This window comes from Gopherus flavomarginatus, chromosome 23, assembly GCF_025201925.1.
Source record: "Gopherus flavomarginatus isolate rGopFla2 chromosome 23, rGopFla2.mat.asm, whole genome shotgun sequence".
Classification (NCBI taxonomy): domain Eukaryota; kingdom Metazoa; phylum Chordata; order Testudines; family Testudinidae; genus Gopherus; species Gopherus flavomarginatus.
The window spans coordinates 11,855,648-11,875,837 of record NC_066639.1 but is presented as its reverse complement, the minus strand read 5'-3'; the positions used below and the strand labels follow the sequence as shown (position 1 = coordinate 11,875,837).

Here is a 20,190-nt window from a genome sequence, read left to right as displayed (position 1 = left end):
GTCAGGAACTACATCTCCCAGCCTACCCCGGGGGCGCTTCCGCTTTTTCTTGCCCAGGGAAGGGAGGTCCCCGGGGCCAGCCTGATCCTGCCCCCACCGCTCATCCTGTCTCCTGGCCCCGCCACCTCTCCTAGCCGGTGCCTCTCAGACCCCCCCCCCGGCTTTTCCCGGGGGGCGGCAGAGCTGGGGGGGCTTGTAACCCCCACGTAATAACCGCTCGCCCCACACCCTAACCCTGAAGCCCCCCCGGCAGGAGCGTGTCCGCCCCACGCGTGTCCCCGCCCCCCCGGGCCCTGCCCGCCCCGCGCTGCCCCCAGCCCCACCGCGCTGCCCCGCGGGCTGCAGGGCTGGAGCAGCCCCCGCGCTGCGCTCCCGGCCCCGGCTATGGCCCCGCTGGCGGAGCAAAGGGGCGGGGGCAGGAGAGGGGCTGGGGGTCTCTAGGGGAAAAGCAGGGGCAGGGTCTGGTGTAACAGCTCCCCTCCCCCCCGCAGTGTCCCTCTCTCTGCCCTTACTACACCGGCAGCGGGGCCATGGCCGGGCCCGGAGCGCAGCGCGGGGGCTGCTCCAGCCCTGCAGCGCGGTGGGGCCAGGGACAGCGCGGGGCGGGCAGAACGTGGGGGGAGGCGGGGACACCCGTGGGGCGGACACGCTCCTGCCGGGGGCGTTCAGGGCTGGGGGTTGGGGCGTGGGGGGGGGCGGTTATTACGTGGGGGTCACAAGCCCCCCAGCTCTACCGCTCCCCCGGAACAGGCGGGGGGGGGGTCTGAGAAGCACCGGCTGGGAGAGGGGGCGGGGCCGGGGGAAAGGATGAGCAGTGGGGGGAGGGTCAGGATGGCCCCGGGGACCTCCCATCCCTGGACTGGAGAGAGCGGAAGCGCCCCCGGCGGAGGCTGGGAGATGTAGTTCCTGATTCTCACTGGACCGGAAGTGACGTTAGGTGGGAGAGCACAAGCCGGGTTGCAGACGCGCGCGGGCCGCTGCGGCTCTGCCTGGCTCGCGCGGGGCCGTTGGAGCCTCTCCCGGGGCCGGAGAAGGGTTATGTCTCTCTCGGCTCTGGGCATGCGCAGATCGGGCGGGAGGAGAGTCCCGCATGCGCAGAGGCCGCGTCACCAGTTTGTGCCGGTGAGACCCGTTAATCCCCCCGGGCCCGGCCCCGCTGCGGAGCTGCAGTCTCCAGGTCCCGGAGCGAGCCCTGGGGGGGGGGGCGGGGCGGTGACTCTGCCCCAGTGTCCGGGGGGGGACCCGGCATCTCGCAGCGCCCGCGGGGGGCTCGAAGCTGCTGTCCCTGCAGGAGCCCAGCGCCCCTCGGGCCTGGCCAGGCTCTGCCCTGGGGCCCCGCGGGGGATGGCGGGGGGAGGGGCCCAGCCCCACTGGGGTCCCTGCGTGGGGCTGGGCTGGGGGGCTGGGAAAGGGGTGGGGGGGAAATGTCTGTGCAGCCCAGACATGGCCGGGGGGGGGAGAGCAGGTGACCCCCGAGGAGCGGGGAGAGAACGGGGGGGGCTGAGATCCCCTCGGGTTTACCGCTGCCCCCCCCCGTGGGGACCCCCCTCCTCTCCCGTCCTGCCCCCTTTCTCCCTAGAGAGCAACGAGCAGCACCCAGGGTGACCCCCCTTCCCCCAAACCCCTGAGAAGTTCCCTGTTCCCCTCCCCCTATTGTGCCCCATTTTCTCTCCCCTTCCCCAATGGCCAGTTCAGATCTCAGGTTTGGAGTGTTTCCCCCATTTTCACCTGCAGGGATTTGTCCTTCTGCAGGTGGGAAATGGTTCCCCCGAGTGATTTCTGAACTGGGCAGAGGCTGGGGGGGCCCCTGAGACAGGGACATCTCTGGGCTGGGCTGGGCTTGGGAGGGGCCACTCTCTGCTGGCAACAGGGCGTGCGAAGGGCCAGGAATGGGAGGGAGGAGGAAATATCCCCCATAGAGACTGCCTAGCCCCAGGTTTCCTAGTGCTGCTACTCCTTCCCCCCCACATCACCTGCTTGTCACATTCCCAGACCCCATTGCCAGGCGCTGCCCACAGCCAGCGACCTTCTGACTCCAGCCCCTGCTCCTTTCCCCTGTGAAAAGACATCACCCAGGGCTCCCTCCTGGCCCTGTGAGTGTGAGGCAAGAAGAATCTGTCCCATTCTGTTGTTGATTCAATATCCCTGTATAATCCCCTCCAATTTCCCCTCTTTTCTCTTGAACTGTTGAATGGTGACATAAAATCTCCCCACATGTTGATGCTTGTCCCTTATGTTGGCAAATATTTAGTTTGTGTCCCATTTTCTGAAATACTGTTATCAAATTCTCAAAAATCTTCCCACTTTTCTATCCAGGTGTCTAACTGAGATCAGGGCTCTTATCGGACTGAGATCTGGACCCTTTTCTGCCAGGCACTGAAGAGACCCCAGGTGAGATCAGACCGCACTGTTGTGCCAGGTAAAACTGAGACCTGCACCAATATCACGGCCCTTCTTGTGCCAGGCAGCGCACGAATGTGACCCAAACTGCTGCATCCATTGTGCTGGGCACTTCAGCGACCTCGACTGAGATCTGTGTCCCCGTTGGGCCTGGCATTGCACTGTACTGGGCACTGCACAGACCCTGACAGAGATCCCGCCCCCACATTTTGCCAGTTGCTGCAGAGGCCCTAAACAAAATCAGGGATCCTGTAATGCTGGGAGCTGCAGAGTCCCCAACTGAGATCAGGCTTCCTGTTGTGCAGGGCTCTGCACAGACACTGACCAAGATCAGGGTCCCCATTGTGACAGGTGCAGAAAAGACACCCAGGGTGTCTCTACTCTGCTGTTAAAACCCCCCCGCTGGCCCATGCCAGCTGACTCAGGCTCACCAGGCTCAGGCGAAGGGGCTGTTTAATTGCAGTATAGATGTCTGGGCTTCCCAGCCAGCAAGGTGCCAGACCTTGGGCTGCAGCCCAAGCCGGAACATGGACACCACAATTAAACAGCCCCACAGCCTGAGCCGTGTGAGCCTAGGTCAGCGGGCACGGGCCAGCCGCCGGTATCTGACTGCAGTGTCGACATGCCCACAGGGACAGGCCTTACCACAAAAAGCTGAAAGGCTAAATAGGCCAATGGTGGGAGGTGACTCTCCGTTTTACAGATGAGGAAACTGAAGCTCAGACAGCTGAAGTAATTTGCTCAAGTTTGCATGGAGAATCTGGGGCAAAACCGGGAACTGAACCCAGATTGTTTCAGTTCTTGCCTCTCCCCTTATCCATAAACCCAGCGTGTGTGTGTACAGCGTTGGTCTGGCCTGTGTTTGCCTTGCATTGGCTTCCAGGGGAGACTGTGGAATTTCCTTCACTGGAGATTTTTAAGCCCAGGTTAGAGATACACCAGTCTGGGAATGTCTAGGGATACTTGGTTCTGCCTCAGCACAGGAGTCTGGAGTAGACGCCCTCTCAAGATCCCTTCCAGGTCTACACTGAAATAATTCTCTTTTATGCTGTGCTCTGTTGTACGCTGAGCTGTTTTGTGTGGTGCCTTTTGGAACTATGATGCACCACGTTGTGTTGCATAGTTTTATGATGTGTTGTTTTGCCTTAGCTTGTTTGGTGTCTGTGTTATGTTGGTTTGAGTTGAGCTATTTTGCATTGTGTACTTTTGTCCTAAGGTGTGTTAGTTTGCATTGTGTTGCTTTCTTCTCCTTAGTATTGTGTCATTTTGTGCTGTGCAATGTAGTTTTTTGTTTTGTTGTTGTTTTTTGAATGGCCTGACATCAGGTTGATGTGCGGTTTTTCTCTGTATTTTGTTTTATATGTATATATTGCATAGCATGCTAGAAATGTAGGGCTAGATAGGACCTCAAGACGTCATCAAGTCCAGCTCTCTCTCCCGAGGCAGGACCAAGTACATGTTGATTATCTCTGACAGAGGTTTGTCCTATCTGTTCTTAAAAACTTCCAGGAAAAGAAACTCCACAGCCCCCCTTGTAAGACTATTCCAGAGCTGAAGTACCTCAGCTCTGGTGACACCCACACAGATTTTAGTGGTGAGCAGCTGTGGAGAGAGAGGAGACCCCAGTGAGTGGGCAGCTGGGTAAAGAGACTAAAGTTGGGAGGAGAAACATTGATGTGTGCAAGGTCTGTGACAGAGCTAGAACTAGATCCCAGTTCTAGTGCCACCGTACTGCTGTTTTGGGCACTGAAGGTCTCTGCCACCCTGGTGTTTTAGGCACTGGTGCAAACCTTAGTACAGACAGAATTTACAGTAGTGCACTCTGGCACTGGTGCACCATGTCCCTGTTTGAAGGTTTGAAGTGGTGGGGTGGGAGGGGCAGTGACCTCACAGAGGCCTGGGTCTGGCTGACCAGTGCAGCTGGTAAGGGAGAGGCAGCAGTGAGTGCTGGAGGTATGAGCCAGGAGCACAGCCACACAGGACTGGACACTGACTTCTCCTGACCCGTGACACACATACCCAGCTGTGTGCAGGGACCGCAGCTGAGCTGCCCTGCCAAGACAGCCTGTGCATCCATGGACAAACCATCTCTTCCTGCAGCCTAATACAATGGGGTGTGGGGACCTTTCCAAGCTGCCGGTGATGTGGCTCTGGCGTTAACGGGAAATGTTCCTGGCTCTGTCCCTGACCTGCTTTGTGACCTTGAGGAAGTCACAGCCCCTCTCTGTTTTCCTCCTACCCATTGTCTCCTTGGATTGTGATTTCTTTGGGGCAAGGACTGTCCTTATCTGTCTGTGCAGTGCCCAGCAGAATGAGGGTGCTGATCTCAGTCAGTTTCTCTGCCATGGGCTGCACGATGGGGCCCTGATCTCCATCAGTGTTTGTGCAACAGAAAGCACAGTTTATAGACTCAGAGACATTAAGGGCAGAAGGTAGAGGTGTATTTCAGATGAGGTCTCATCGGTGCCTTTTATAACAGTACTAACCCTTTCATGTGTCTGCTGGAAAAACCTCACCTGATGTATCCTAGGACTGCATTAACCTATTTCACGGCTGCATCACATTGGCAGCTCATAATTATCCTGTGATCAACCAATACACCCAGGTCTTTCTCCTCCTCTGTCACTTCCAATTGATAAATCCCCAGCTTATTGCAAAATTATGCACTTGGAGACTAACAACTAGAATTTGTGCACTATTAATTTTCATCCCATTTCTATTACTCCAGCTTTCAAGGCCATGCAGATTTTCTTGTATGATTTTCCTGTCCTCCTCCATATTGGCAATCCCTCCCGGCTTTGTGTCCCACTCCCACTTCTTGTGCCAAGATCACTAATAAAAGTGTTGAGTAAGATTGGTCCCAAGGCTGATCTGAGGAACTCCACTAGTAACTCCCTCCAGCCTGACAACTCACCGTTCAATATGACCCCCTTGTAGACTCCCTTTAACCAATTCTTTATTGACCTTTCGGTTCTCATATTAATCCCCATCTTCTTCAATTTAACGAATAGTTTCCCATGTGGAACTGTATCAAAAACCTCACTGACATCCTGATCCGGTTTCTGTGGCACGATCTACCTTTTGTAACACCGCGTTTTATTTATTTATAGTGCTGAAGGCTGGGAGGAAGTGTTAGCAATAGGTTGTGAATGGCCATGTGGAGGTAGGGGAGGGGATGGCAGACAGTGGGGCGGTGGGGAGGGGATGCGGCATTGCAGATGTATCTGGGAATGTGTTTTGTAGGAGTCCATGTCTCTGCTCCCTGTGGCTGTGGTGCATTCCGTACCAAAGCAGCACGTCAGCAGAGCAGATGCACACACCGTAGTTCTGCCTGGGACACACAGCGTTCACTGCCAGATGGGCTGAGCGATTTTTCAAGGACCCATCTTGATATGCCTGGCTGGGGTGGGTTCAATTGGACGGAGGTCTGGGGTTTGATAGTTTGCGATGTTCCTTTTTGCATAGTCGGTTCTTTCCCTTTATTGTTTTACCCCCACCTATGCCAGATACTGCTCTCTTCTTAATTTGCTTCAGTTATTTCACTTCCAGTTTTTAGATGGGATCGAAGAATTGCAAAGCTGAATGAAAGATAAAACCAACAGAATCATTTGAATATTGGCCCATAGCTGGTAGAACAGTACCTAGTGAAGGTTGGCTGTAATGACCGGGTTCCCTATAGCATTTTCTGGTGGGGCGGATAAAGCAACGTCAAAGAGTCAAATGCGCGTTTTAGGGCAAAAGGCCTAAATGCATGAGAAATGAACTGACACTTAATTTCCTTTTCTTAATGCCTAAAATTTTGACACTCGCTCACACCAATTTTTTTTTAAAGCGATGCACAGCACACAGTCAAGTTAATGAATGAAAGCACATCCATTATTGACTGCTTTGTGTTGCATGAGCATCTGATTAAGCACCTAATTAAAACTGTACCAATGTAAGTGAAAACACATCAACCCAACTTAGTTCCAGAGTATTCAGATGTTTCTAAATTAAATACATAGCAGAATGGTTAATGGAGAAAGTACACTGAAATGCCTTTACCCAGTCCTGTTGTCTTCTTCTCCCAACCCTCGTATGAGTTCTGGCCTCTTGGTCAACTGAGCTCCCAGTCACACTTCAGCTGTGCCCTCTCCCAGCCTAACCCATTTCTACAGCAATTGTTCATCCCCCTCGTCAAGGCAGGGGGTTGGCGCTGCAGCCCCTAAGGTACCTGCGTTAATCGCTGTCTCTCATACGGGGGCTATTTAGATTTCAGGGAACAATTTCTCAGAATTACTGACTCTGGGAGGTGGGAGAGAGGAGAGGCTGAGAGGGCTTTTGCTCTTACGGCCATGTTCAACTCTGGTAGCCTCCATGTTACCTCAACCTCCACCCTCCCCCATATGTCTCTGCTCGTGTGTCAGAGTGTCATCTTCTGATCATAATGCCACTCGCCTCAGCAGAGCTCCCAGACATGAGCTATATCAAGAGGGGTTTAGGGTACCGAGAGTGAAATACATCACAGGGAGGGTGTAATTATCATGAAATGAAACATTCCAGTCTAGGAAGTGAAAGAATTCAAGTACTTCATTACTTAAAATTATGCTTGAAAGGATTAAAGTTTTATGAATAAATTGCAGTAAATGTTGATTGTTGTCTGACGACCCCCATAACTTCCCACAGCTCTGAACGTTGAAATTGTAAACATTTGAAAAAAGGGCTTAAAAATAAATATCACTATCTGTTGAAATTAAAAGAAAGAAATAAACAAAATGAATTTTGTCAAACCCACTTAATAGCAATTACAATATGTTAGGGGATGGAAATTCACAACTAAGGCACCAACCTAAATTGTGCCATGTAGTGACACCAGGCAATTGCCGTAGGGCTACGATTTAGGCATTTTAGTGTGTATAGTTCCAGATTACAAATTGGTGTAATCTAAAGACACATGAGATCTTTTCCTCATTATATCACCATCACTGGGTTGTTTCTCTTATTGATGATTCCCAGAAGTGAACAGATTATTAACATTTTGTCAGTTATGAAGTGGCCATTTCAGATTTCTGGGGAATGTCTTTTATTTTGCACTAGGAGCCAGGTCCTTGGAGAGACGGAACCTTGGTTTCATTTGAACTTCTCCATGCTCAGCAGCTTCTGGAATTTGGTTCCAAGTATTTACATGTTTCCCTGCCCTGGTGTTAAAAGTGCTGCTTTAGAAAGTGGGGAAGGGCAGGAACTGCCTGCAGGATCAGTAGCTGAGTCCCTTAGATAGTTATAGCTCATTGGAAGGAGGACGGGGATTGGTGGGGATTAAATCTGGGGATTTAATAATAAACACACAAATATCATTGTTCTTAGTGAATTTTCATCTTCTAATTCCCATAACCCACTAATTATCCCTGGCTGCCCCCGGCCATCTGGGGAGGGAGAACTAGTAAACTCCTGTGGCCAGTGTGGAACTTAAGGCCCAAGGATCTTTCTGTGTCTGACTCAAAGTCACCCAGAGTGAAATTCACTTCACTGGATAAAGCCCTAGTTGCTGAGCTCTGCAGAGGGGTGGGGAGGTGAATTCCATCCCCCATTCTTGAGCATGGACCCCCCTCCAATTCTCACCCTGATCTCAGACATTACCCCAACCTTCCCCTGCAGTGATGGACCCACTTGATGCTGCCAGAGCCATGTGCTATGGGAGATAGAGAGGACAGAGGCCCAGCTCCAGAACTGCTCCCCCTGCCCACAGCCCCCAAGCAGTGCTAGAATTGCCCTGACTTTCCAATCTGCAGATCTGTCCAGCTGTACCCAGCCCGTGCACCCACCACACACAATCTTTGTCACAACAAACATGCCAGGATTGGGAAGGACCATCTGGGGCTGGCTGCAGTCTCCCTTTGCTGCTGTGAGGGGAATGAGGTGGTCCCTCATAAAGGATCCAAACAGGGGCAGAAGGGAAATGCAGTTTCTTCCAGGGGTTTGAAATGTTTCGTTTAGAGTCCTGAGCTCTGTCTTCCTGTTTGTCTCCTTCTGCCACTTTCCGATCTCTTGGAGAGACAAGGTGGGTGAGGTAACTTTTTTTGGACCAATTAAAAATACCTTTTTGCTATCCTGGGACCAACATGAGTACAACAACTTTCCCCTTTGTACACCCTCCCCGTCTCACCTCCCCCTCAGCTGAGACTGCCCGATGTAATAGGAAAATAAGGGTTCAGTCCTGTTACTGGATTGGGTCTTGCTAGCGCTAACGGGAGTGAAAGCCTGTGTGCATTAATGACAGCAGCAGCTCTGGGACTCGACCCATAGGGAGAAGAGATGGGAGTGAGCAGGTTATGTTTGTGCCAGGTGTGAATTACTCATGTGGGAATTCTGCACCGCTGCGTATACACAGAATTCACATCCAGCGCATAATTTCTTTTTTGGCTTGAAGATCATACATTCTGCCTGAGAAGTGCTGCAGTTCTGCCTTTCACCCACCAGAGCCCCTGTGGCACCAGAACAGGTTGCAGCCAGCTGGCTCACAATGCAACTAGTCAGATATTAACCCAGGCAGCAACTCACAAGCATTCAATAAAGTGTAAACGCATTCTTATAGTCCTAATACCTGTTTTAACAATTCTAACACAAGTGAGTCAGACTGATTCCACTGTGTGTTTGTCCCTGTTCAGTGAAGACATGGGGGCTTTTGCAAGAGCTAACACCTCATCTGGCAGTGTCACAGGCAGGATGGGCAGGAATGGTGTCTGTAGCCTCTGTTTGCCAGAAGCGGGGAATGGTTGACGGGGTGAATCATTTGATGGTTACCTGTTCTGTTCATTCCCTCTGTCGGAGAAAAACACAGTTCTCGCTTTTTGTTTGGGTGCAGCAAAATCCAATACTTTATTATTTCTCAAGCAATTACAATAGAGAGAGGGAGTGTCCTAGGACACAGGTTGCTCCAGTCCTGGACAGGTCTCTCAACAGCTAAACAATTACAGCAAGCACTTCTACCTTTATTACAGACAATAACAAGCAATAATACAGACAATAATGAGCAACAGCTGCATTTTGTTTATACATAGGCTATCCTGCTATCTAATTTTTTCTCACTTCTAGGCGCCAGTCTATGTATTTGATTATCAGTGCAAGGTCGTGATAACTTCTCACACAGTTTTTCCTACTCGCCTCACACTATCCTCGCTTCTACAAGTCTCACATCATTAGGGTTACAGCTGGCCTAACTCTTGCTAACAGACTGACATACATTAAGATCCCCTACAAATCCTTGTCAATTCTTTCCCTTCTTCCACAGGGCTCTGCCCCTCCCTTCATAAGAACATAAAAATGGCCATACTGAGTCAGACCAAAGATCCATCCAACCCCACATCCTATCTGCCAACAGTTCCCAATGCCAGGTGCCCCAGAGGGAGTGAACCTAACAGGCAATGATCAAATGATCTCTCTCCTGCCCTCCATCTCCGCCCTCTTGACAAACAGAAGCTAGGGATACCATTCCTTACCCATCCTGGCTAATAGCCATTCATGGACTTAACCTCCATTAATTTATCTTCAAAAGGAATGAGGAGTGCTTGTGGCACCTTAGACATTAACAAATTTATTTGAGCATAAGCTTTCGTGGGCTAAAACCCACTTCCTTGGATGCATACGGTGGAAAATAGAGTAGGAAAATATATATACCCACAGAGAAGATGAAAAAATGGGTGTTGCCATACACACTATAACGAGAGTGATCAGTTAAGGTGAGCTATTAGCAGGAGAAAAAAAACCTTTTGTAGTGATAATCAGGATGGCCCTTTTCCAACAATTGACAGGAAGATGTGAGTAGCAGCGGGGGGGGACAAATAAACATGAAGAAATAGTTTTACTTTGTGTAATGACCCATCCACTCCCAGTCTTTATTCAAGCCTAATTTCATGGTATCCAGGTTGCAAATTAATTCCAATTCAGCTGTGTCTCATGGGAGCCTGTTTTTGAAGGGTTTTTTTGTGGTAATAATGTGACTTTAAGTCTGTAAATGATTCAGGGAGATTGAAGTGTTCTCCAACTCATTTTTGAATGTTACAATTCTTGATGTCTGCTTTGTGTCCTTTTATTCTTTTACATAGAGATTGTCCAGTTTGGCCAATGTGCGTGGCAGAGGGGCATTGCTGGAACACGATGGCATATATCACATTGGTAGATGTGCAGGTGAACAAACCTCTGATAGCGTGGCTGATGTGATTAGGTTCTGTGATGATGTCCCTTGAATAGATTGAACAGAGTTGGCAATCGGCTTTGTTGAAGGATAGGTTCCTGGGTTAGTGTTTTTGTTGTATGGTTGCTGGTAAGTATTTGCTTCAAGTTATGGGGCTGTCTGTAAGCAAGGACTGGCCTGTCTCCCAAGATCTGTGATAGTGAGAGATTGTCCTTCAGGATAGGTTGTAGATCCTTGATGATGCGCTGGAGAGGATTTAGTTGGGGGCTGAAAGTGATAGTTAGTGGCATTCTGTAACTTTCTTGGTTGGGCCTGTCCTGTAGTAGGTGAATTCTGGGTACTCTTCTGGCTCTGTTAATCTGTTTCTTCACTTCAGCAGGTGGATATTGTAGTTGTAAGAATGCTTGATAGAAATCTTTTAGGTGTTGGTCTCTGTCTGAGGGGTTGGAGCAAATGCTGTATCTTAGAGCTTGGCTGTCAACAAGGGATTGTGTGGTGTGGTCTGGGTGAAAACTGGAGGCATGTAGGTAAGTGTAGTGGTCAGTAGGTTTCCAGTATAGGATGATGTTTATGTCACCATCACTTATTAGCACTGTAGTGTCCAGGAAGTGGATCTGTTGTGTGGACTGGTCCAGGCTGAGGTTGATGGTGATCTGGAAATTGTTGAAATCATAGTGCAATTCCTCAAGGGCTTCTTTTCCATGGGACCAGATGATGAAGATGTCATCAGTGTAGCGCAAGTTGAGTAGGGACGTTAGGGGACGAGAGCTGAGGAAGCGTTATTCTAAGTCAGCCATAAAAATATTGGCATCCTGTGGGGCCATGAGGGTACCCATAGCAGTGCCGTTGACTTGAAGGTATACCTTGTCCCCAAATGTGAAATAGTTGTGGGTGAGGACAGAGTCCCAAAGTTTAGCCTCCAGGTTTGCCATGACATTATCGAGGATACTGTTCCTTATGGCTTGTAGTCCATCTTTGTGTGGAATGTTGGTGTAGAGGGCTTCTACCGCCATAGTGGCCAGGATGGTGTTTTCTGCAGGGTCACCAATGGATTGTAGTTTCCTCAGAAAGTCAGTGGCATCTCAAAGATAGCTAGGAGTGCTGGTAGCATAGGGCCTTATTGCCAAGGGACAGAGAAACTCGGCCAGCAGCAGGGAGTGCAGAACACCACCCTAGTGTGGGGGTGACAGGGCCTCTGGGATCCTGACATCCCAGCACTTTACACACCTTCCTGGGAGCTCCCAACCCTCCGGGCTGTTGGGACTGCAACCTCAACCCTACTGATGAGAAACAGGCCTGGTGAGGGGAAGCTACTGGCTCATGGTCACGCCAAGTATCAGAAGTATGGATGGGACCCAGCAGTCCTTCTTTCCAGGCCCCTTGGCTAACCACTGCTGCACACCCCCTCCCACAGCTGGCAATTGCAAGCAGGCCCTCATGGCTGTTCCCCCTGCCTTTGAGAGGGAGTGTGGCAGTGGCATCACAAAGGCCTTTTGCAGGACCTCAGACTATTGGTCAGAGGTGGTGGGGAGGTAGTGACCTCACAGAGAGATGCTGACATCAGCCAGGCAGGACAGGGGTGAGGGGCCAGGGAAACATCAGAGACCCCTATGGCTTTGCTTCAGCAAGTCTCCTTCTCCAAGTCTCTCTTTGAGGACTGAGAGAGTATTCGGGTTCATGGCAGTGAGCGCCAGGAGGAACCTCTTTCGAGTTTTCTCCTTCCCTTTTAGTGATTTTATTAGAAAACAGCCGTCCATGTTTACAAGGTAAGAGCCTCCTGAAGGTTTGAAACCTGTTCAGTCTGATCCATCTGGTGAGAGTTGAATTCTAGGCATTGAAAACATGAACTTAAGGAGGCAGAATATTATTCCACACCTGGGATTTTGTCCCTTAGAATCACTGGGGATATTAGGATTTGTCCTTTTTGTTTCACCTTTTCCTCCATCCCTCCCTCCCTCCTTTCTCTTCGTCTCTTGCTTTTGTCCTTTCTCCTGTTCCTCTCCCAACACCAGGAGGTGCCTGCGTGCGTGCGTGCGTGCGTGTGTGTGTGTGTGTGTGTGTGTGTGTGTTGCAGGGGAGTGCTCTGCAGCTCCCACTCTGGGAGGCCCACCCAAAAATGTTGGGCTGAACTAGTGCTCGGGCAGTGATCCCCACCAGTGACCTGGGCCATCCTTCTAGCTCCCTGGTGAGAACTCTCAGCCTCCCATCCTCAGTTTCTACCCTGATTGGCTGAGCAGGGGGTTATTGACAGGGAGGAGACTCAGATCCTTGTTCTCTTTATAAGTCATAACCAGTTCTATGTTTGATGAATTTTGCCGCTTCTCTGCATTAGTTGTCTCTGAGCAGTTCATGATTCTCTCTAACATTGCAGTTCTCCTCAAATACTTGCAGAATAATTACTGTCACTGTTGTTGGTCTGGAGCTCATCTGAGGGCACTTGATTCAGGTTATTCAATGTCGAAATTCAAGATCCGATTATTAGTTTGAAAATCAGGGCTCTTGGATCCTATTCCCAACGCTGCCACTGACTGGCTGGGAGACCTAAGACAAGTCAATTCTCCTTTCTCAGCCTTAGCTTCTCCCTCTTTCAAGTAGGGATATTAATGATCTGCTCCTACCTACCTCAACACACTCACTCTTCCCCAACACACACACTGTCTCTCCCCACACACAAACAGTCTCCACACTGCAGTTGAAAAGCAGCTGGCAATCTAGTAGGAGGCCCCTGGAACAATGGGATAGAGAAACCTGCATCACTGAAAGTACAGCCATAAAGACAGCACACAGCCGCCTTCCCTAGCGGGGGGGGCGGGGCAAGAAGCGAGATCATCCGAGCTCCCTGCATCCAGGTCACTTTCCTCAGCTGCGCTGCGTAAGGGGAGGGCAGAGAGCAGCAGCTTCTGCTGCTCCCTTCAGAGCACAGCCCAGGTGGGGAAAGTGACCAGGACGCATGGAGCACATAGTGTTGCTCCTCACTCCTCCCAACCCTCTGTGAGCCCATAGAAGAGCATTGGGGCAGGGGAGAGCAGTGAGCACCTTTGCAATGCCACACAGTGGCCTTTGACCCCATAGAGCCCTGGATGACTACCGGGGGGCCCCACCCTTTGTGCCGGCCAGGCTCCCCAGCACAAGCAGCAGAAAACACAGAGACGGGCCACCCACTGAGCAGTGGTAGCCTGGGCGGCTCGTAGTGGAGGCTCGGGGGGGGGCTCAGCCTCCCCAAACCTTGCGTTGCCAAGGGGTCAGTGGGGCCCATGACTAGGGTCCCTAGCCAAATTGGGTCCCCCTGGAAAAGTCTCCCCCACGGTGACCCCAGGGCTGGAGGAGCTACCACTCCTTGCTACGGCCCAGGGGCTGCAGCAGGGGCACAGAGCTTCTCTGGTCTCAGGACCGCAGCGGGACAGGGGTAAAAAAGTGATAGGATGGGGCCAGTGGGGGAAGGGGTGGAATAGAGGTGATAGTGGATGGGGCCATGGGTGAAAGGTGTGGAAGGGGGCGGAGCCACAGTAGAACGGGGGGGGCCATGGTTCTGAAGCTGGGGCCCCCACACTAGTTCTCCCTTTCCCTGTGCTTTGGCATCACTAGCCCCTGCTTAGCGAGTAGGGTTCATTGGTCCCCATAATGTGGGGTGTGACTCCTAGGGGGACACAGAGGAAGATTCATGGGGGCACCTCAGGACCTGAGCCAGCCCACATGGAGGGCAGAGAGGGAGCACTACTCAGCCCCACTCTGTCCCAGCTCTTCCCCAACCCCACCCTCAGCCTGAGACTCTGGCTCCCAGCCCAGCGTCGACCCCTTTTCACCTGTTTGCACTCCTCTCCCCAGCCAGCAACAGCCCCACTCCTCCCAGCCCCGGTTCTTGACCGTGGCTTCCGAGGAGGAACAGCTATGGCTAAGAGGGCACAATGTGAAATGTTTGGGGACCACTGTTTTAGGGTGACATCCTCAATCACTTCTCTGCAGTTCAATAAAAGCTATTCCTCACCCACCTACCCCTCCATCAGGACGGACTAGGTATGTTCTGCTGCCCTTCACTCATACAGGAAGGAGAATAACATTTCATTCCACTCAATCCTAAAGTGATTTGTAACCCACCACCATCCCAAACTGGTCATTTTGGGGAACCGGCCCCATCATGCTGCATACCTAGGCAGAGTAGGTGTGTCTGTGCAAACACGATCTGTTCCTGAAGTCTTTCCCCCAGCTCCTCACTAGATGTGAGGGGGGAGCTCATTCAGGCCTTGCTTATGCTTAGTATTTAAAAACTTCTTAGTGTCCCTATCTCTGCCGGCCTTAGATTTCTCTCCCTGTCCATTTCCTGACAGCTCAGATGAGGTGACCGAGTGGTTAAGGTAATGGGCTGCTAATTTATTGTGCTCTGTACGCATGGATTTGAATCCCATCATCGTCAGAGGCATTTAATCTTCGCCTTTTTTTATAGACAACCATCTCACCCTTTGGTATAATAACAGCTCTTGCAATGTTGCTTCCTGCAAACAAAAACCTTCTGAGAAACTCAGCCCCCCCTACCGCATTGCTTTAAATAAGATGTCTAAATCCCACATTTCTAAAATGTTTTTCTCTAGTCCTGTATTTCTTAGCTTTTCTTTGAAAAGGTAACATCCTCATAATCTCCCTCAAACACCCTGGGACCTCCCCAAATAATTAAAATACCCCCATCCTGTGCAAGGCCACAACAGTGAACCAGAGCTAGTGTTTAGGCCAAGCTGTTCTGAAGGAGGCAACTCCAATATTTTCTCCCTGCTTCCCTTGGCAAAGTCTGACTGGGAAAAGAAAATTCCCCAAAATGAAAATTTTCTGCTGAAAAACCGATACTAGTCTGTTTGGGTACTTTGGTTTGAATGTATTAGTATTCTTCTCTTCTGATTTCTGAATCCGTTTTGTCCTCCAGATGTGTTTCCAGCTGTTGAGTTGTGGTGGAGAGAGGCCAAGTCATGCTGTCTCTACCCTTCTTTCATAGTTTCTTCCAACTTTCTAGAAAGCTCCTTTGGTAGGATGTGAGTCAAGCAGTGTTCATTGTTGCTGAGCTATCTCGGAGAAGTCTGCATTGTACACGGTTCCTGGGATAGTCCTTAGGAGTGTGGATCCCTTTAACAGGCCAGCAACGAGTCTGGCTCCTCCATTGTCGCACCTGGAAGGCTGGTGGTGGGCATTTCCCAACCTCATAACATATCTCAGTAACACACACAGAGCAAACTTCATAACTTCCCAACCAATGCTACACACACAGACCAACACAATATTAATGTTCAACAGATCAAGACTTTTGAAATGATACCTCAGCAGGCAGACTTTGTACAAACCGTATCATCAGTATATGAGAGTGGTGAATATGGGGCTTCCAGGTGCTGCTTTGAGCACAGCGTGCCACACCCGGGCTGACATTGCAATGGAGACGTACCCTTTGAGTCCATCTCTCCTAGGACAAAGATGGCAGCGTGGCTGGTCTGGGTCATCTGACTTGGGCCCATGGAGCTAAACCTGAGGGGCTAAAAACTGTGGTGCAGATATTTGCGTTCACACTGAAGCCTGGGTTCAGAAACCCTCACCCCTCCTGGGGTTCAGAGGTTGGGCTCAAGTCCATCTGTCTGCACTGTAATGTTATAGTCTTGCAGCCCAAGCCCCATAATCCTGAGGCACCTGACCCGGGCTTTGAGACAGGTGCCCTGGGTGTTTTAATCACAGTGTAGACATAACATTAGGATACATCTCCAGTGCAATGAAACACCACGACTGGCCCGTGTCAGATTATCCATGACAGCGGCTTGGGCTGTAAAGTTGCATTGTACGTGTCTTGGCTCTGGCTCAGTCCCCTGTTCTAGGAGCCCAGAAGGTTGGGAGGGTGTTTAGCGAATGGAAATGGTAAAACCACAGTGAAGTATTACCCTGAACTCATGGTATATCTCCATCAGTCTGTCTGCTTTGGGGCAGGGACAAAAACACGTCCTACTGCATTCGTTATTTCAAAGGCTAGTTTAGGATTTTCATTCTCAAACACGGTGCACAAAGTAGGACTCAATCCTCAGTGTAAATAAACAAGCTATCAACACATCAGGAATTCCAATAACAGGGGCAGGTTTTCTCTGGGCAGTGAGATTTTTCAAGGAGTTGGTGGCTCCTTTGTTTCCTCACCCTGGATTAAACTCAGCTTTTTATTCCATTCTTGATGATTCATGGAATAACAGCAGCAGCCTGAAGAAAGAAAAGGGGGAATATCTCACTGCCAGGGGTGAAGGTGGCCACGTCCCCTCTGTTTGACCATTGCCATTGCAGGAGAGAAGGTTTCAATGGAATTAAATGCCCTGGCTCAGACAAGTGACACAGAAAGATTTTGCTGTTCATGGATCCATGCAAAGGAAATTGTGTGTCTGTGTGAAAATGGAAAGGGAAATGAAACACGCACATGATGGCATCTGAGGCAGAAGGGAACCTTATAGGATTAGAATAGGATAAATTCTCAAGCAGCATGTTTCTTTCTTTGCCCATCTATCAATTTTTATTATTATCAATGGAAATATTTTGCCATTGGGTTGCGTTTTTACACAGAAATTGACATTTGCCAACAAATACGTAATTCTTCCAAGCCTGCCTAGTCTGCTGGTGGTGAGTTCAGAAGGACAGAGTCACTCTTCCCCGTCCCCATGGCAGGCCTGGACTCTCCATGCTGCCCACTTCCCACAATGCTGGGAGTCATTCCTGATCTCCCCTCAGACCTCTGCTCCCCACCCCCACTTCTGGGATCCCTTCCCCACACTGTCCAAATGCCCTTCTTTTAGGATCCTTGCCCTTCCTCCCTTCTGAGCAAAAGCTCTGCACTATTCCCACACTGGGAATTGAACCCCAGGCCACCTGGGTGAAAACCAGGAATCCAGATCACTAGACCACATGGGACTGGGATTGTGCTGTTGGTCTACTAAGCCAACCCCTCATGAGAGCAGCAGCGTCACCCAGCAGGGATTGCACACAGGGCTGCATTAACTCTTCAGGTACCGAGGTTTTCCGTCTGTCTTTTCCCAGCGCCTGTGATCAGGAAATAGACATCAGGGCTCCCAGGTGCTGCACAGACCATGAATGAGATAGGGACCCCACATTGCACTAGGTGCTGTACAATCCCTGGCCAACACTGGGACACCCAGGGAGTTCCCCTCAATTTCCGTGAACCTCTGCTGCCCAACTTCTTCTGACTCCGTCTGGATCACACCCCCGCTGTATAAAACCCACCTTTCCAAACAGTCCTCCTTTTCCTGCCCCCTAATTTTGCTTGCACACCCTGGGACCATCTCCTCTCTTCCTCCCTCCCTCCCCCCAAGGTGAGCAGAGATGGAGGCAACTTCAGCCACTGGAGACAACCCCAGTGAGCGCTGCAGCCCACCCTGGGGGGGGGGTGCAAACACAGGAAGGGACCAGCTGGGCATAGGGGATGCTTTGAAGAAGGAGGCAGGAGAACAAAGCCCAGAGCCCGGGGGCGGGGCTCTGGCACACTGTGACTTGGAGCCTGGGCTGAGCAACTGTTCCCTGGATCTCCACGTGCTGCCAGCAGCGCTGGAGCTGCCCGAGCCGGAGCGGAGCCGCTGTTCTCAGGATCTGCCCCCGGCTCTGCTGGGATCCAGGTGGAGACAGAGACTGGGGCCCGGGTGTTCCCCTTGATGTGGCTGGCGGGGGCGGGAGTGGAGAGGAGAAGCCGGAGCTGCAGGCGGGGGAACGGCGGTGGGACAGGTGGGGGGTTGGATCGTCTCTGTGCAGCCTGGAAAGTCCAGGAGGAGAGTGTGTGTGTGTGTCCCAGGCATAGGCGTGCGCATGGGCTGAGCCCCGGTACCCCAATGCCCTGAGCTCCGGCTGGGGAGGCTGCTCCTCCCCTTCCCGTGGAGGCTCCGGGGGAAGGGGAGTAGGCTGCAGCAGCTGCAGGTGGGTACTCAGCTCCCCCCAGGAATGACCCGCTCTCGGCAGCTTTTGGTGCCTCCTCCGCTGAGCTTTTCCCTGGGGGCAGCCCGCGCGCAGCTGCGATCAGCTGTTTGCTGGGCAGGCTCCGCTCAGCTGCTCCTCCCTCCCTGCTCCTGCGGGAGCTGAGTGAGTCCCCCCCAAACAGCCTCCGGCATCGGGGTGAGCAGGGGTGCAGGGCCAGCAGCAGCACCGCCCGCCCTGCTTCCCTGGGGCTGCCCCGCACCTCTCGGGCTGATGGCTCTGCCATGACCTCCACGTGAATCGCTGCTCCCTGCCCGCCAGGCTTGACTCCGGCCACAGCAGCATCGAGTGCCCCAGGGAGCCTGGCTAGGCTGGGGCTGGGGGCAGTGGGAGGTTTGGGGGAGGAGAAGCTCCAGATACCGGCGGGGGGTGGGGGAGAGGAGCTGAGCTGGAGTGTGGGAGGAGAAGCCCCGGACTGGGCTGGAGCCACACTGGGGGAGGAGAAGCCCTGGGCCCCTGCAGGAGCTGCAGTGAGAGGGAGGAAGGAGGAGAAGCGCCAAGCTGGGGCAGGGGAGGAGAAGCCAGGCTGGGTTGGGAGGAGGGGGCAGAAGTCTAGACCCCAGCAGGAGCTGCACTGGGGGGGATGGAGGGGGAGAGGAGCCACCCTGGGGCAGGGAGGAGAAGCCCTGGACCCTGGCAGAAGATGTGGGGCTGAAGGCCCCAGCCACCTTAGTGGCAGAAATTGCAAGGCTGAAGCCCTGACCCCACTCTGTGTGTAGCTGGCCTGAGCCCCTCTCGCTCCCATCCCCCTTGTGGAGCTGGCTCCCACTCTGTGGCTGTGGAGAAATTCAGCACCAATCTCCCCATGTTGGGATCTCCATTTCCCCCACCATCACCCAACCATGAATGGATTTAGCCCAGGAGACAGGATCAGCATTGGCTCCATTTAGCAGGTGAGCTCTAGGGCACAAAGAGGTGCAGTGACTTTCCCAAGGCTAAGCAGGGAGTCTGTGGCAGAGCAGAGACTCAAACCCAGAACACCTGAGCCTGAGTCCTGTGCCTTAACCACAAGGCAACCTTCCCACCGAAGGAGCGGGAACCTCCTCTGCCACTTTGAGGGTGTGGGTGGGAGCAGCCACTGGACAGAGCTGTCAGGAGGTTGGGAGGGAGGTGTTTGGATAGTTGGGGGAGGTGATTAGCAGGTTGGAGGGGTCTCTGGACGGGGCAGTCATGGGACAAGGAGCAGGGGGGTTGGATGGGTTGAGGGCTCAGGGGGTGCTTGGTGGGGGGTGGAGCGGAGTTGGGGCAGGCAGGGAGCAGAGGGAGTTGGATGGGTCAGGAGTTCTGGGGGTTCTGTTGGGGGCAGGGAGTGGTTGGATAGGAGTGGGAGTCCCGGGGATCTGTCTGGGGTCGGAGGTGTGGATAAGGGTCAGGGGAACAGGTAGGGGGTAGGGTCCTAGGAAGGCAGTTACAGTGGTGGGCTCTGAGGAGAGGGAAGTCAGGGGACAAGGAGCCGGGAGGCTTAGATAGGGGGATGGATCCTGGAGGGCAGTTAGGGGCAGGGTCCCAGGAGGGGGCAGTCAGAGGACAAGGAGCAGGGGCAGTTCTGAGGGGGGCAGCCAGGGGGCAGGAAGGGGGAGGCAGTGGATGGGGTGGGGCTCCCTGGGTGCACACGCTAATGAAATGTACTGCGCATG

The 20,190-nt window shown here is 52.3% G+C and overlaps 1 protein-coding gene and 1 pseudogene across 6 annotated transcripts in view; one reads left to right on the top strand and one right to left on the bottom strand.

The window, feature by feature from the left end:
- LOC127039351 (zinc finger protein OZF-like) overlaps positions 1 to 20,190 on the bottom strand; it is a 1,232,974-nt gene that overhangs the window by 1,089,221 nt on the left and 123,563 nt on the right. Inside the window, exon 1 of one of the 6 annotated variants that reach the window (XM_050932912.1) lies at positions 324 to 385. The exons of 2 other annotated variants lie outside the window; for them this stretch is intronic. The gene's annotated coding sequence lies outside the window, so the exon portion shown is untranslated. Of the gene's footprint in view, positions 1 to 323; positions 386 to 20,190 lie in introns of those variants that run through there. 3 more of the 6 variants (XM_050932908.1, XM_050932914.1, XM_050932920.1) reach the window with 3 other exon arrangements.
- LOC127039334 (zinc finger protein 879-like) overlaps positions 785 to 20,190 on the top strand; it is an 82,766-nt pseudogene continuing 63,360 nt past the window's right edge.